Raw genomic sequence first — 13,925 nt, forward strand, 5'->3', positions numbered from 1 at the left:
GTTATCTTATATCTATTTTCGGGATAGTGATCCCATGGTCTTTATCGAATTATCTTATAACTGGTTCGGGATGTTAGTCCCAAGGTTTTCAAAATACTTTCTATATACAGTTCATCTAAATTATAGTTTTGTATATTAAACTATACTCTATGTTATTCAATCAATCTTGTATTTAGGAAAATATGGGATTTTCCTGGGGTTAACGTATATCACATAACTGAACTGTAATGAAAGTTAACGAAACTAATTAACATAAGAAAATATGTGATTTTCTTGAATAACAAACCTTTCGGAAAAACTAAAGGAAATCGATAAATTTTCACAAAACAAAACCGCTTATGAACTCACCAGCTTTATGCTGATTTTCAAACTGCTTGTATTCTCAGGTCCAAGTTAGACAGGTACCCGGCGATATCTTTTGGTGAAGACGGAGTGCTCCAAAGACTCGTCTCTTTTGTTCATATGATATATGTATAACTTTTGTACAATTTACTTTTGAACCAAATGTAAACTTTCATATATATGTAATGTAATGGTTGTTTACTGTGATTACTATGTACATTGGATTTGATACTCAACGTGGAGTCAACCCCGGGAACGTTTCCGCCTTTGGTTTTCGGGGTGTGACCGAGGCTTCTTTGCTAAAATAAAACAAAGATGAGACGGAATAAGTGTATTGCAACGGACACAAGCCGAAATCTGAAAAGACAAGGTTATCCTAGTTCTGGACGTATCGGGTCCTGACTTCCACAGGGTTCTAGGAATAATTCATAAATGAGTCTATAACTAATAAACTCTATGAATTTTAAATAACTATGCTCGAATGAATATCTGTTTCCTGAATAACTGTTACCAGCTGCATGTAAGAAAATAATTCTAACACATGTAAAGTGAGTAGTGTTTCTACTCGCTCAATAAATTAACCTAATTAATATTTATTAGTGTGACATGTAAGACATTTTGGTTACTCCGACTGATCTTTCCTTGAAACTTCTTATGAAGTTCCTCCTGAACTCTTCTGTGTTTTACTATGAAGAAGTGGTTACGTTTATCTGGGCTTGTCGTGCGAGAATGAAAGTGACTAAAGAACCTATGAGCTTTAAGGTAACATTATGGGGTGATCCCTACGGAATCCTCCTATAATTGTACAAGGTACAACAGTTTGTATTGTATGTAATTGAAGATCAAATAGACCTTCAAATCATTGAACCCACCTCAACACTACTTCTTTAAGAGGAATGGATAGCGAAGCGTTGGTCACATATTCTATGTCTATAAGATCTTGATTATAATAAAAATTTATGAGTATACCCTGTAAGATTATAGACCTATCCGCAAGGGTCTTTTTATGCTATCACATAAGTTATTTATCTGGACTAAAATACTCCTATAGTATTCTAACGTAATGTACTTGGTATATTCTAAACTTGTTATCGCGCTATCGTATCATAGAATACTCCCGTAGTACTCTAACTCTAACTGTACTTGTTCTGGCGTTCTCTTGACTGGTGTTTAGGTAAGTTTTATCTCTGTTGCAACACCACATCATTCCCAAACACATGTCGGTCACATCTCGAATGAATATAGTTGATCAGGTTATATTGATCCTAGCTATGATTACATAACTGTTCAGGTTGACGACAGTGTGCAACCTTTAAATACTTTAGTTTTGTTCTCTTCGTGACACTAGTTCTATTATGTACACGTATGAGCAAGTAGGTATATTTTTATAACTTGTAGTTATACTCTAAAATATATCATTATCCAGAGCACTTAAGCCCTATTGCATTTATTGACATATATCTTTTATCGGTTGATATACTTAGTTCACTATAAACAATGCTCTGATACCAATCTGTCACACCCCAAAATCGGAACGGCGGAAAAGTTTGGGGGTGGAGGATGTCATGTCAAGTATCACGAGATATGTATACGGTAAGCAAGTAATGAACAACCATTTCATTTAGAAAGAAAGTGTTTACAATGTGTGTGTTCACAAAACATAGAAGTCATAAACAAATAACAAAATAAGGCTTGAAGCTGTAATGCTCCATCTTGTAAATCCCCAGCACGAGCACCTGTCTAATAGTCTCCTGAGAATACTGTTGGATTAGTGTCTAAGTCCATAACTATTTTGGTATGTACTTGACCCGATGGTGCATGGTCCTTTTGGGTTGCCTTCACCAAAGCAACTTGATAGGATGAATTATGGAGAGAAAGGATTAAATATGATTTATTAATATATTATGGGAATAATATATTAAAGGAGAAATCATATTGTTTAATTAATATTAGTCAATAATTAATTAGTAATTAGTTTTGTGACTAAAAGAGATTAATTAAACTTAAGGGACTGGAATTGTAATTATAAGATAATTACAATTTCGGCCATGGATTGACTTGTATTAAGGGATGGACGAATTCTATGGGGAAACCCATAAGGAAATCGTCCAAGGCCTTAATTAATGGACTCCATAGGTTGCTTAGGGCTTAAGTAACCAAATTAGGGTTTCCTTGTTAGATAACCCTAATTGCCTCACTATATATAGATCCCTTAAGGACCAGAAACGTGGCTAAGCTTCTTGCTAGGGTTTTCACACGGTTTTGGCAGCCTCTATCCTCTCTCCTCTTCATCCTCTTGCTTATGGTGTTTGTGAACCATTAGAGGAGTGACACTTGTGACTCTAAGCCTTCCAAAGTCAATACAAGGAGATTTGGGATTGTTATTGCTACATAAGAATCAAGGTAACATTATAAACCTATTCTCATGTTAATATGATTATTTGAATGCTAGAATTAGGTTTATAGTCTTGGATAACTTGCATGTACAATAGAGAAACCTACATCCAAGCATTAGGGTTTGTATGAGCACATAGGATGTCTTATGACCAAAACCCATCAGTGGTATCAGAGCCTAGCCTGGTTTCAATTGTATTGATGCATTGTATATCTAAAAAATTCGTTTTTTGGTGTTTTGGAGGCTGGACTCGCCGAGTCCATAGCTGAACTCGCCGAGTCCAAGGTGACTCGACGAGTCCAGGCTTGACTCGACGAGTCAACTCGTCAGATAGAGCTTATCTCGGGATTTCTTGCTGTTTTTGCATCGGGATAGTTACCTTATCATGTTAGATCAATATTAATCCGATTATATGATATATTTGACTATATTTTTGATCTAATTGAAGATATTTATCAATTAATAAGATAATTGTTTCCTGATAAGATAATTGATTAATTATTTTGAGTAAATTGATAAGTTGTTTTGCAAGAAATCATTAAAAAAATCAAATATGGATAATTATGTAATTAAATGTTAGTTTAGATTATTTGTTATTTGATCCTTGTTGTTATGAAAAGTTTCATATTTTGCCCTTTAGGTTTTATAGTTTAAATTTGAACCCAATAGTTTTGTAGTTTTGAAATTTAAATAGTTGAAACCCTAATGTTTTGAAAAAAGGTTTCAAAACTTGCCCTCAAGTTTTGGAATTTAAAAGTCGATTAAAAGTTTAATTAGGAATGTTAAATTCTAAAACTCTAGTATAGTTTTGAAAAAAGTTCAAATCACACCCTTATGGTTTTGTTAATTAATTAAGGTGTATAATTAAAAGAAGTTTAATAAATCCATAAAAGTTTAGGTTTACAAGTTAATTGAATTAAAAGTATAATTGTTAAATTAGACCACCTAGTATTTTGAAAGTATAAAATACACCCTATACTATATATAACATTAAAAGTCTAACATTATATATATGTATGAGTAAAAGTCAGTCTTACCATTAGTAGCCTCATTCACGAAGCTAGTCTATAAGGGGTGTTTAAGGAAATTGCCTATAAAATGGCGATTGAATGGGTATCCACTCTTACCCACCACACTCTTGACTAGTGGAGGGTCGTTAGCCGAACGGGTAGGATAGGATGAAACCTTCCATTATAAGTATAATAAAGTATAAAAGTAAATAAATGTTTTCATAAAATTCCCAATATTAGTTACTTAGGCAAATGTGAATTGATGCAATTCCATGAAATTACACTTTGTGCCCTTGCAAAGACGTTAGTGGAGCGTGTGTGGTTTACTGTCACACTAATTGGTTCTAAGCAAAGGTAGCAAAGGGTGACTCAATGTTTGTCATAGTTCGGTGGAGCGTGTGTGGTTTACCGGCACATCGAATAGGTGACTGTAACATGTGAGGGCACCATGTAAGTTTGCATGGTTATTCACACCCGCTTTGTGATCCTCGAGAGGGGCATATCGAGATTTAAACATGCCATTGAAAGTTCAATGAATCTCAAAGGATCTAGGAGTTTTCATAGATTTAAAACTTAAATTTGTTTTTCGTTTTTCGTGGTGGAAATTAGTGAATTGTCATTCACTTACCTTCAAATGTTCTGCAATTAGGGTTACGGCATCCCTCTCCCGAGTTGTAGAATATTGTGTTGGGTCCTAGCCTTAGTATTTCATTTGGGTGATTTACTAAGGACTCAATCTATCAACTAACTTGAATTCGTTTTCTCCCGTTTTGTAGATGTCAAAGTTCAACAACTATGGTCTTCCCAAATCCCGTGGAACAAGCATTCCACATGAAGATGATATTCCACGATTCGATCGAGGAACAAGAAATCATGCTTCACTTCCTCCTCCTCCTATTATTCTCCCTAACCCACAAGTTCGAAGGCTTGAAAAGTTCAAGCTCACTCAAGCCCTTTTGGCAAGTAAACATAAAGAAGGAAAGTCCGTGTGTGCACACGTCCTAGGGATGAAGTCACACATTGATAGGTTAAGAATGTTGGGATCCGTTGTCTGTGAGGAAATGGCTGTTGATTGGGTTCTTCAGTCACTTCCCACTCATATAGTGAGTTCGTAAGAGATTACTATATGATGAACTACGACGTGACCCTTATAGATCTCACCTATATGCTTATTGCTGCTGAATCAGCAATGATTTGGCACAATAGAAAATCAAAGTTGATAGGTGAATCTGCCTTCGAGACCTCTATGGATATAGACAATGGCAACGAAAGACATGCTATGATCAAAAAGTTTGATCACAAGAGAAAGAAAATGTTTGAAGTAGTTCCATGTCATGTTCCAATAGAGTCAACTTGCTTTTATTGCCAAGAGAAGGGGCATTGGAGACGAAGCTGCCCAATTTACCTAAGAGATCTAAGAGATGGGAGAGTCGAAACGTATGGCTCTAAGATAGGTAAAATCCATTAACTAACTCCTTTAAGATTCTATTCTAGATTCTTAATACATAATGTGATAAGATTACAATTGATGTTTTGTAGGATCGAAGAAAAGAAAGGAAGCTTAAGGGAAGAAGTGAGCAGAATCTAACCGTGAAGGAATGGATTTCGATCGCGTTTCTCGAAGATTAGATTCTTGAGCTACTACTTAGAGTTAAAATTAGATTGCTAAGAAAGATGTATTAGCATAAGTTTTTCAATGAGTTGCATTGTAAGGACAAATTTTTCCGCAATAAAATAAATTTTGATTTTAAATTTTATTTATTTATCCTTACAATGGCGTGTATGAAAAATTGATGTTAAAATGTTTCTATTATTAGCAATAATGGATTTCGTTCTTATTGTGTTATGGAAAGTCGAGAATTTACCAAATAGGGAGAGTTTCTCATCGCCCAAGTTTCAATTGGACAGAAACTTGGAATCATGCAACGTGGATGCACGATGAATGAGAAATTTCGTATTTGGAAATTAGACTAATTCATTGACAAAGTGTCAAGTGAAGGACTTGGAGATCGAGTACACAAAGTTGTGTGCTGATCAAAGTCCACCATAAGAGTAACAAGATATTCGTCATGATTTAGAAAAGGTTTAGTAAATATGATTATGCTTATAAGATTAAGTGTAATTCTGAATTGATTGAAAATGTTTAAATCAATAGCAGAACGAATAAGAAGAATCAAGTAGGCAGAAAAATAAAAGTTTCTCCATTCTAAGAAGAAGGGAGAGTACCTTTTATGCTTTATGATAGGTCTTAATGATTAAGAACCATATCTCAATTGATCCTCTAAGTAAGTCTTAGTACAATTGTATGTTTGAGAAGAGGAATCAAGAATTGAAGAAATTGTTAAATCAAGAAGTCTATCATACTTCGTTCCAATAACAAGTCTTAAAGTTAACATTGTGGCAATGAGTGAAAACTATTAAGAAGGTTTATAACATTCAATAAATGTGGTAAGTTGTGATGTCTTGGATAAGACAAAGACCAATTAGTACCAATTTATGAAGTGTTTTAATAAAATCTACACTAACTCTTGAATATTTGTTTGTCAAGAAATGGTTATTGACAAAAGAATCTTATATGTCAAGGAGTCAGTGGGAGTCTTAATGGTCTTGAAAGGTTTCAAGAACAAATCAAATAAACCTTATCAATCATCGCTAGCACACGAGTTGAGGTTTACAACCTATCGTGTTGACATTATTTTGTTTCTGTGCTATTTCAATTGAGTTAATTATGCATGTGAGTTCTATGAGTTCTCATTTTGAACGCATAAATGGCAAAGCACCTTAATCGATGAAAGGTACATTGATAGGAAAGGGTGAGCTGCTTAACTACTTGGAAGACATGGTGGGCAGCTGTGCTACCATAAGGTAAGAAATCAAGACTAAGAAAGTTCGGTCCATATGAGTTTGAATTTGTCGTAAACTTTAGTTTTAACAAATTTTCATGGATAGGAACACATACACCGCTCAAATCTAAGTGTCATAAGATTTCCTCCTTCATGAAAATGATTGTGAGGAAATGCTTTCAATAAGAAAGATTTTAAGAAGATAGTGATTGTGAAATTGCATTCTCGAATTCAATTATGGTTACGGTATCCCTTTCCATAATTTGAATTGTGAGGTTTGGCAATTATTCTTAAGTGTTTAGACACACATATGAACTATCTAAGGCAAAGGTGTATAAGTTCAAAAAGCCTTGATAAAAGATTATCAAAGCACTAAGTATTAGAAACATGAACTTAAGAAATCCAATAAGCATTGTTTTTCTGAAAGTTTAGTTGTTTCTGAATACATGTCGAAGCTAGTGGGAGCATAAGTGTTATGTCTATAATAATCATCATGATAGTGGGAGCATAAAAGTTATGATTGTATGATTATTAAGGAAAGTATTGCAAGTTGGCAATATTAATTGTAGAAAACAAGAGTTATACCTTGCAAAGTCGTAAGGGTTGTAAAATTGTTTTGCTATAATTAAGGGAGAGAATATTATGATTCATTTCAAATCTAAAGGTTTAGGTTGAGAAACGTTAATAGATTTAGTCAAAGGTATATAGTGTGTTCTTAAAATTTCGATTATAATTACGGCATTCCTCTTCACAATTCGAATTTTGAGAACATAGCAAATAAAATATTATGCGTCGTGTCCCATACGCTTCGGGTATAGGATCGATTGCAAATGCTTTAATGTTTCACCATTCTAAAATTTTCCAAATGTCTAGCGCATTTAGAGGGAAAAGGGACTAGAATCGGTTTTGACTAAAATAATTAAACAACTATCAAAGGACAATTCAAAGTTCGACGAGAATTGGTCGCTTGTGAGTAGTTGGAAGTATAGTATTGGAAATTATGGAAATGTTTCCATATTGGATGGATCATATCGACATCACTACAAATAGAAAAGATTCTATTAAGAATGAGTTGTCATGAGGAAAATATGGAAGCGTGTCCATATTGGGAATTGAATATTAAAAAATCTATGACTAGATTAGAAACTTTTATGCAAAAGGATGTTCAAAGGAATGTACTTTGAGAGAGAGACATCATATCTAAGGAATTGTCTTGTAACAATCTCCGATAGAGGACTTTGTAATATCATTGGCAATAGTCTTTGTGACTTTGGTGCAGTGACATTACGAAAGGTTCGTTGCGTAAAGTGTTAGAATCTAGCATATTCTATAAGTAGCAAGAATTTGATATTCTTACACTTATGAAAAAGGATTTGGAGTTGTAAAATGAGAATGATTGGAAATGTGTTCAATTTGTCTATTTCACAAAAGTAAGAACCATAGGTAAACATTGTGTGCATGCTAGGTGCATGGGACAAGTGTAATAATTCAAGTAAGAAGTTGATTACCCGAAATGACAAATAATGAGAAATCAATATGGTGATAAATAAAAGGCGTTTTATTTATACTCAAAGGTTTGAGGCCATATGGGATTAGTATTATTCTTGTGTTTCACATTTGCATGTTTTGACTTCCAGAATAATTGAGTTTATTAAGAATAATCGAATTATTCGAACGGGCCACAGTCATTCATATGTTGGAAGTAGATATGAATGAAGACTGTCGTGAATTGGTGTGTGGATTGTCTAGAAGAGTATTAGACATAAGCAAATGTTTGCTGCAACGTTCATGAGTACTTATGAATATGATTTGAGCATTGGATTAAACCCATGCTCACTTGGATCACTCCATGAATTGTATTACGAGTGATTGGTGAGACGATAACATCTTATATTCTTGAAACCGAGATGTGTGAGTTGTATCTTGCAAATCGGTTGCACATTGATAATATGTAAATGCACCAGTAACTTGGTGTTGTAAAACATATTGTTTTGTGTAATTCGGTGGGTGAGTGCAAGCAAGCATTGTATCAAAGTTTATCCATTCCTTTTATTCAAAGTAGAATAAAAGCAATATCTTTGGGCCCCTCGATGGTTTAGTGATGACATACATAAATGCTCGGCCGGGCTAGGGCTAATTTGATTTGTTCAATTAGTCAATCATCATAAATCGGAAATCGAGATATAGTACAAAGAGAATGATTTGAAATCATATCTCATATGATATCTAGCATGGAGGAATATATGATCCCTTATCTAAGGACACGCGTATTTGATATGATCAGAGTTGACAGCGGCTTTGGAAAGCTACGATTGCAGATCGGGATCCGAAGTCATACACATAATAGTTGTTAGAATTATCCAAGTGGGAGACTGTTGGATTAGTGTCTAAGTCCATAACTATTTTGGTATGTACTTGACCCGATGGTGCATGGTCCTTTTGGGTTGCCTTCACCAAAGCAAATTGATAGGATGAATTATGGAGAGAAAGGATTAAATATGATTTATTAATATATTATGGGAATAATATATTAAAGGAGAAATCATATTGTTTAATTAATATTAGTCAATAATTAATTAATAATTTGGGCCATGGATTGCCTTGTATTAAGGGATGGACGAATTCTATGGGGAAACCCATAAGGAAATCGTCCAAGGCCTTAATTAATGGACTCCATGGGTTGCTTAGGGCTTAAGTAACCAAATTAGGGTTTCCTTGTTAGATAACCCTAATTGCCTCACTATATATAGATCCCTTAAGGACCAAAAACATGGCTAAGCTTCTTGCTAGGGTTTTCACACGATTTTGGCAGCCTCCATCCTCTCTCCTCTTCATCCTCTTGCTTATGGTGTTTGTGAACCATTAGAGGAGTGACACTTGTGACTCTAAGCCTTCCAAAGTCAATACAAGGAGATTTGGGATTGTTATTGCTACATAACAATCAAGGTAACATTATAAACCTATTCTCATGTTAATACGATTATTTCATTGCTAGAATTAGGGTTGATAGTCTTGGATAACTTGCATGCACAATAGAGAAACCTAGATCCAAGCATTAGGGTTTGTATGAGCACATAGGATGTCTTATGACCAAAACCCATCAAATACAAGTTATTTGAAAGAATTGATCAACAATTAAGCTGGTGAGTTCATATGATTTTAGTGATGTGAGTAAGCTGTAAAATGTGGAAAATGTATATGTAAAAGTGATGTAAGTTGTAAGTTCTGTTTTGAAAAGTTCGTCTGTTCCTCTAGAAAATCCTATATTTCCTACTTGAATGAAAGTTAAGTAAAATGACACTACAAGCCTTTCTATGGGTACTAAGTGGGTACAAGTTATATATACTCAGAGTAAACAAACAATTTATTGTGCGCCTCTGCCCCAAGCTCACAACCCAATGGGGAACAGAAAGTAAGGCGGATAAGACACATTCAATTGGTTGTTAGATCGTTGTCATATATAACCCTGGTGTATTCACTTGTTACTCATGGAGTTATTTGTAATGGTTCCTTTATATTTAATGAAAAGCTCTTTAAGAAAACCTATTTTTCTTATAGCAAAATAATGACTACGGTGACTACTTTTATAATAGCTTTGTTTATACTGCTATATATAATCTGATATTGGCTAGAAAGTTAATTGGGTGAATCCGCCCTAAGCCCACAATCCAACGAGAACAGGAAGTAAGGCAGAAAACACACATTTAACTATCTGTTGGGTATTAGTTTTATATGTAAACATGGTGTATAAACTAAGGTGTTATAGAGTTACACACCTAAAGTCTCTAAAACTTCACTGGCTTAATAAAATGGATTAATCCCTTATATGGGAAATCTCTAGTTTTGTATACCAAAAGTACTGACTTTGAGAAGTAAGCTTTGTACTAGAAAAATTGTGCGTTGACTCTGTGTCCTATGACCCGATCCATACGTGGTACCCTTATAATGAATTAATGTATACTAAGCATAGATATATATAGAGTCGGGTAGATAATAGATTGGGCGGCCTCATTCCAAGCCCACAATCCAACGAGTACAAGAAGTGAAGCGAAGAGCACACATCCTATCAGCTGTCGGAATCTATTAGTATATATGTATCCTATAGTGCATACATTAAGGAATCATAAAGCTAGCATTATGATCCTAACCATTAATCGTAGCCTTCTACCAAGGCATCTTCTGATCTGTGTTAAACCCGACTGTTCCTTTGTCAAATGTAAAAGTATATTCTCCCTAGGTAATAACTATCTTGACTAGAAAATAGATCAACTTTCAAGTGGTACTGTCACTTTATGAAAGTAATGGGAAAAGTAAGTACACAGATGTCGTTTATAATGACATGTGGATGTACTAATAACCTAAAAATATATTTTTCTTATTACGGTCATAATGTGAAAGCTAGAGCCCCTACTAAACGCTCTCAATGAAAAGAGATTTAGGAACGCGACCCCAGCAAATCCATGCAAGCCGTGTAATTAACATTAAAGTTATATGATCATGTATACCCAATATAACTATCACTAATGCGTTAGTGATTCATTGGTATAATTAGATCCTGTCTGTGTGTTCTCATGCTATAGCAACTTAACTTGTTATGTTCTGTTCTGTTCTGGTATTGTTTGATTCTCTTCACTGTTCGTCCTGTTCTGGTATTGAGTCTTTGTGTGCTTCATTGTACTAGAAGTAATGAATAGCATTCTCCTAAACTATACCTATAATAGTTTACTAATGATGTACTTCGACTGTTGCTGAAAAGACTCATTTCTCTACTAAGTTATGCTTTTACTTTAAAAACGGAGTTTTGTATAACTATAAAGTAACATAACTTTAAACGAGTTTTGAAATGTTTTGAAAACTTATAAATAACATAAGTAACATTCTGAAAGATTTTTAAGAATAAACGTTTACACAATTAACATTGTGTTGAACATGTATTCCCCCCTTAAAATAGTTAAAATAGTTAAAAGATTCATTACGGGGTATGAAATTACCTGATGTGGGTGATTCAAATGGGTATGCGCGTACGGATGAGAAGTTCCATGAATGAAGTCCTGAGACACAATAAGTCCTAAATGATATATAAGGACACATATTGACATGAATATAGTGTTTATAAACAACTATATGAAAGGAAACACCTTCCGGGACTAGGAAAGACCTCGAACAAGTGTTTGAATCAAATGTGATTCGACAAAGGACGGTAGAATGGTACTCACATGAGTTTACTACCATGGGTTTATGGCCCAAGGGAGTTTACGGTCGTAAACTCAAGGTTAGTCATGTGGAAGTGCAAGTTTGAAAGGCTAGGGATGATTTAGGGACCTTAGCTATACCCTAGGATGAGGAAGACCACTTTCTTTGGAGCTTTTGAAGTGTTCACGGCCCTAATGAGTTTAAAAACGTAAACTCATGGCCATTTATGTTTATGAGGGTTGTTTAGGGTCCTAAAAGTCATAATGAGGCATCCTAATTTCAAGTCTAAGCCCTAGGAAGTGTTTGTGGCATCAAAACACCCCTAACTTGAGTTTTCGGCCCATGAACCACTTTGGCTTGTGTTTGTGGCCATAATCACCTATGGGTGATGGTATTTTGATTGCTTTGAGTCAAAAACACATCAATGTAAAGTTCTAGGCTAGTCTCTAGGCTTAAGGAAGGGTATTGGGGCATCTTTGCACCATAAAAGGGAGTTCACGGCCCAAGAACATCCTTGGCCGTGAACTCTCTTCTAACCTTTGTTTCTTGACGTTTCTAAGGTCTAAACATGTGTAACCTAGTGTACAACAAGTTAGAAGAAGATTGCTTACGATATAGGAGCTTGAACTAGTTGATTTGGCCAAGAACACTAGTGTGTGTTGTTGGTGTTTCTTGAGTATCTAAACAAAGGTGATTTTCATGGATGAAATCAATGTAAGAAGCTAGTTAATAAGACATATTAACTAATCAAGGGATAGAATACTCACTCTTTTGAAGATCTAGGATGATTGTTGTTATGATAGTTGAGAGAGAGAACCAATGAGGATTGGCCAGGAAATGAGAGAAATGACTCAAAATGACCATTTGCCTTATATATGCTCTTGAGTTTACGGCCCCCATGAGTTTACGGCCATAAACTCATGGTCTTGTGGCCGTGAACTTACTTAGATGAGGTTAGGGTTCGTTTTGCTACACTATGGTTCTAGAGGGTACTTTCTAACACTTATTCCTTAAGTGTATTAGGCTCAAAACTCCTTAGAATGACCTGTAACAAGGCTAGAACTTTGTACTAATGATTTTGACACTCAGTTGAGTTGACTGACTGAGCTTATAAAAATAAATTTTTTTTGGGTTGTCACATCAGCCGTAAGAATACACTAAGATATCCTTAGAGGATCAAATTGTGATATGCTTTTAAAATAATTAAGATGATCATAAAACATGATACTAAAGTACTCTGCCATCTTTTTAGATTTGAGAAACTTTTATCTCTTTGCCAAATTTGATTCTTGTCATCCGTTCTGCCATACATTAAAACCTTTTCAATATTATAGAATTATACTTAAACTTGCAAGTATAACCATACTTACTAAACATTAGTAAATCATGACAAATAGATCTTTGTGGTGGACCTTGACCAGTACACACCCAGTGTACCCGATCCCTTTAGTCCTATCCTTGTTTACATAAGGAATTAGTCTTAATTTTCCAAAGATGAAAATTCTCATCCGTTATACAATACAGCTTGTATGATTCCAAGTTTTGGTCCAATTGAAACTTGGGTGATGAGAACCTTTCCTTATTTGGTAAATTCTGACACTACCATAAACGAAAGAAACAAATCCACTTTCCAATATTGCTATTACTGAAAACATATAAGCAACAATTTTTCACAAGTGCCATTGTAAGGATATTTTTAAAATAAATAAAATTAAAACAACCTTTTTTATTTTAAAAACTTTGCGGAAAAACTTATCCTTACAATCCATATGAAAACCTTGTTGTTATCTATTCCTAAGTAATATATCATAACTCTCAAGCAACAGCTCAAAATTCTGATCACCGAACCATGCGATTGAAACCCATCTTCGCAATCAGAATCAGCATATACTTCCTTTAAGCTTCCTATCTTTTCTTTGATTCTTAAAAACATCAACATGTGACCCATTCACATTATGTAATAAGAATCTCCAAATAGGAACTTAATACAGTTAGACAGTGGACTTTAACTGAAGTAGAGTCAAACTTCTTGACTTGATCAATCTTATGATCTTTTAGGTAAATATGGCAGCTTCGCAATCAGTGTCTCTCCCTTTGGCAATAAAACATATGGACCCTTTGGTAATGGCACATGAGACTATC

The sequence above is a fragment of the Lactuca serriola genome, chromosome 4 (genome assembly GCF_051521515.1).
Source record: "Lactuca serriola cultivar US96UC23 chromosome 4, Lser_US96UC23_V15, whole genome shotgun sequence".
Taxonomy (NCBI): Eukaryota; Viridiplantae; Streptophyta; class Magnoliopsida; order Asterales; family Asteraceae; genus Lactuca; species Lactuca serriola.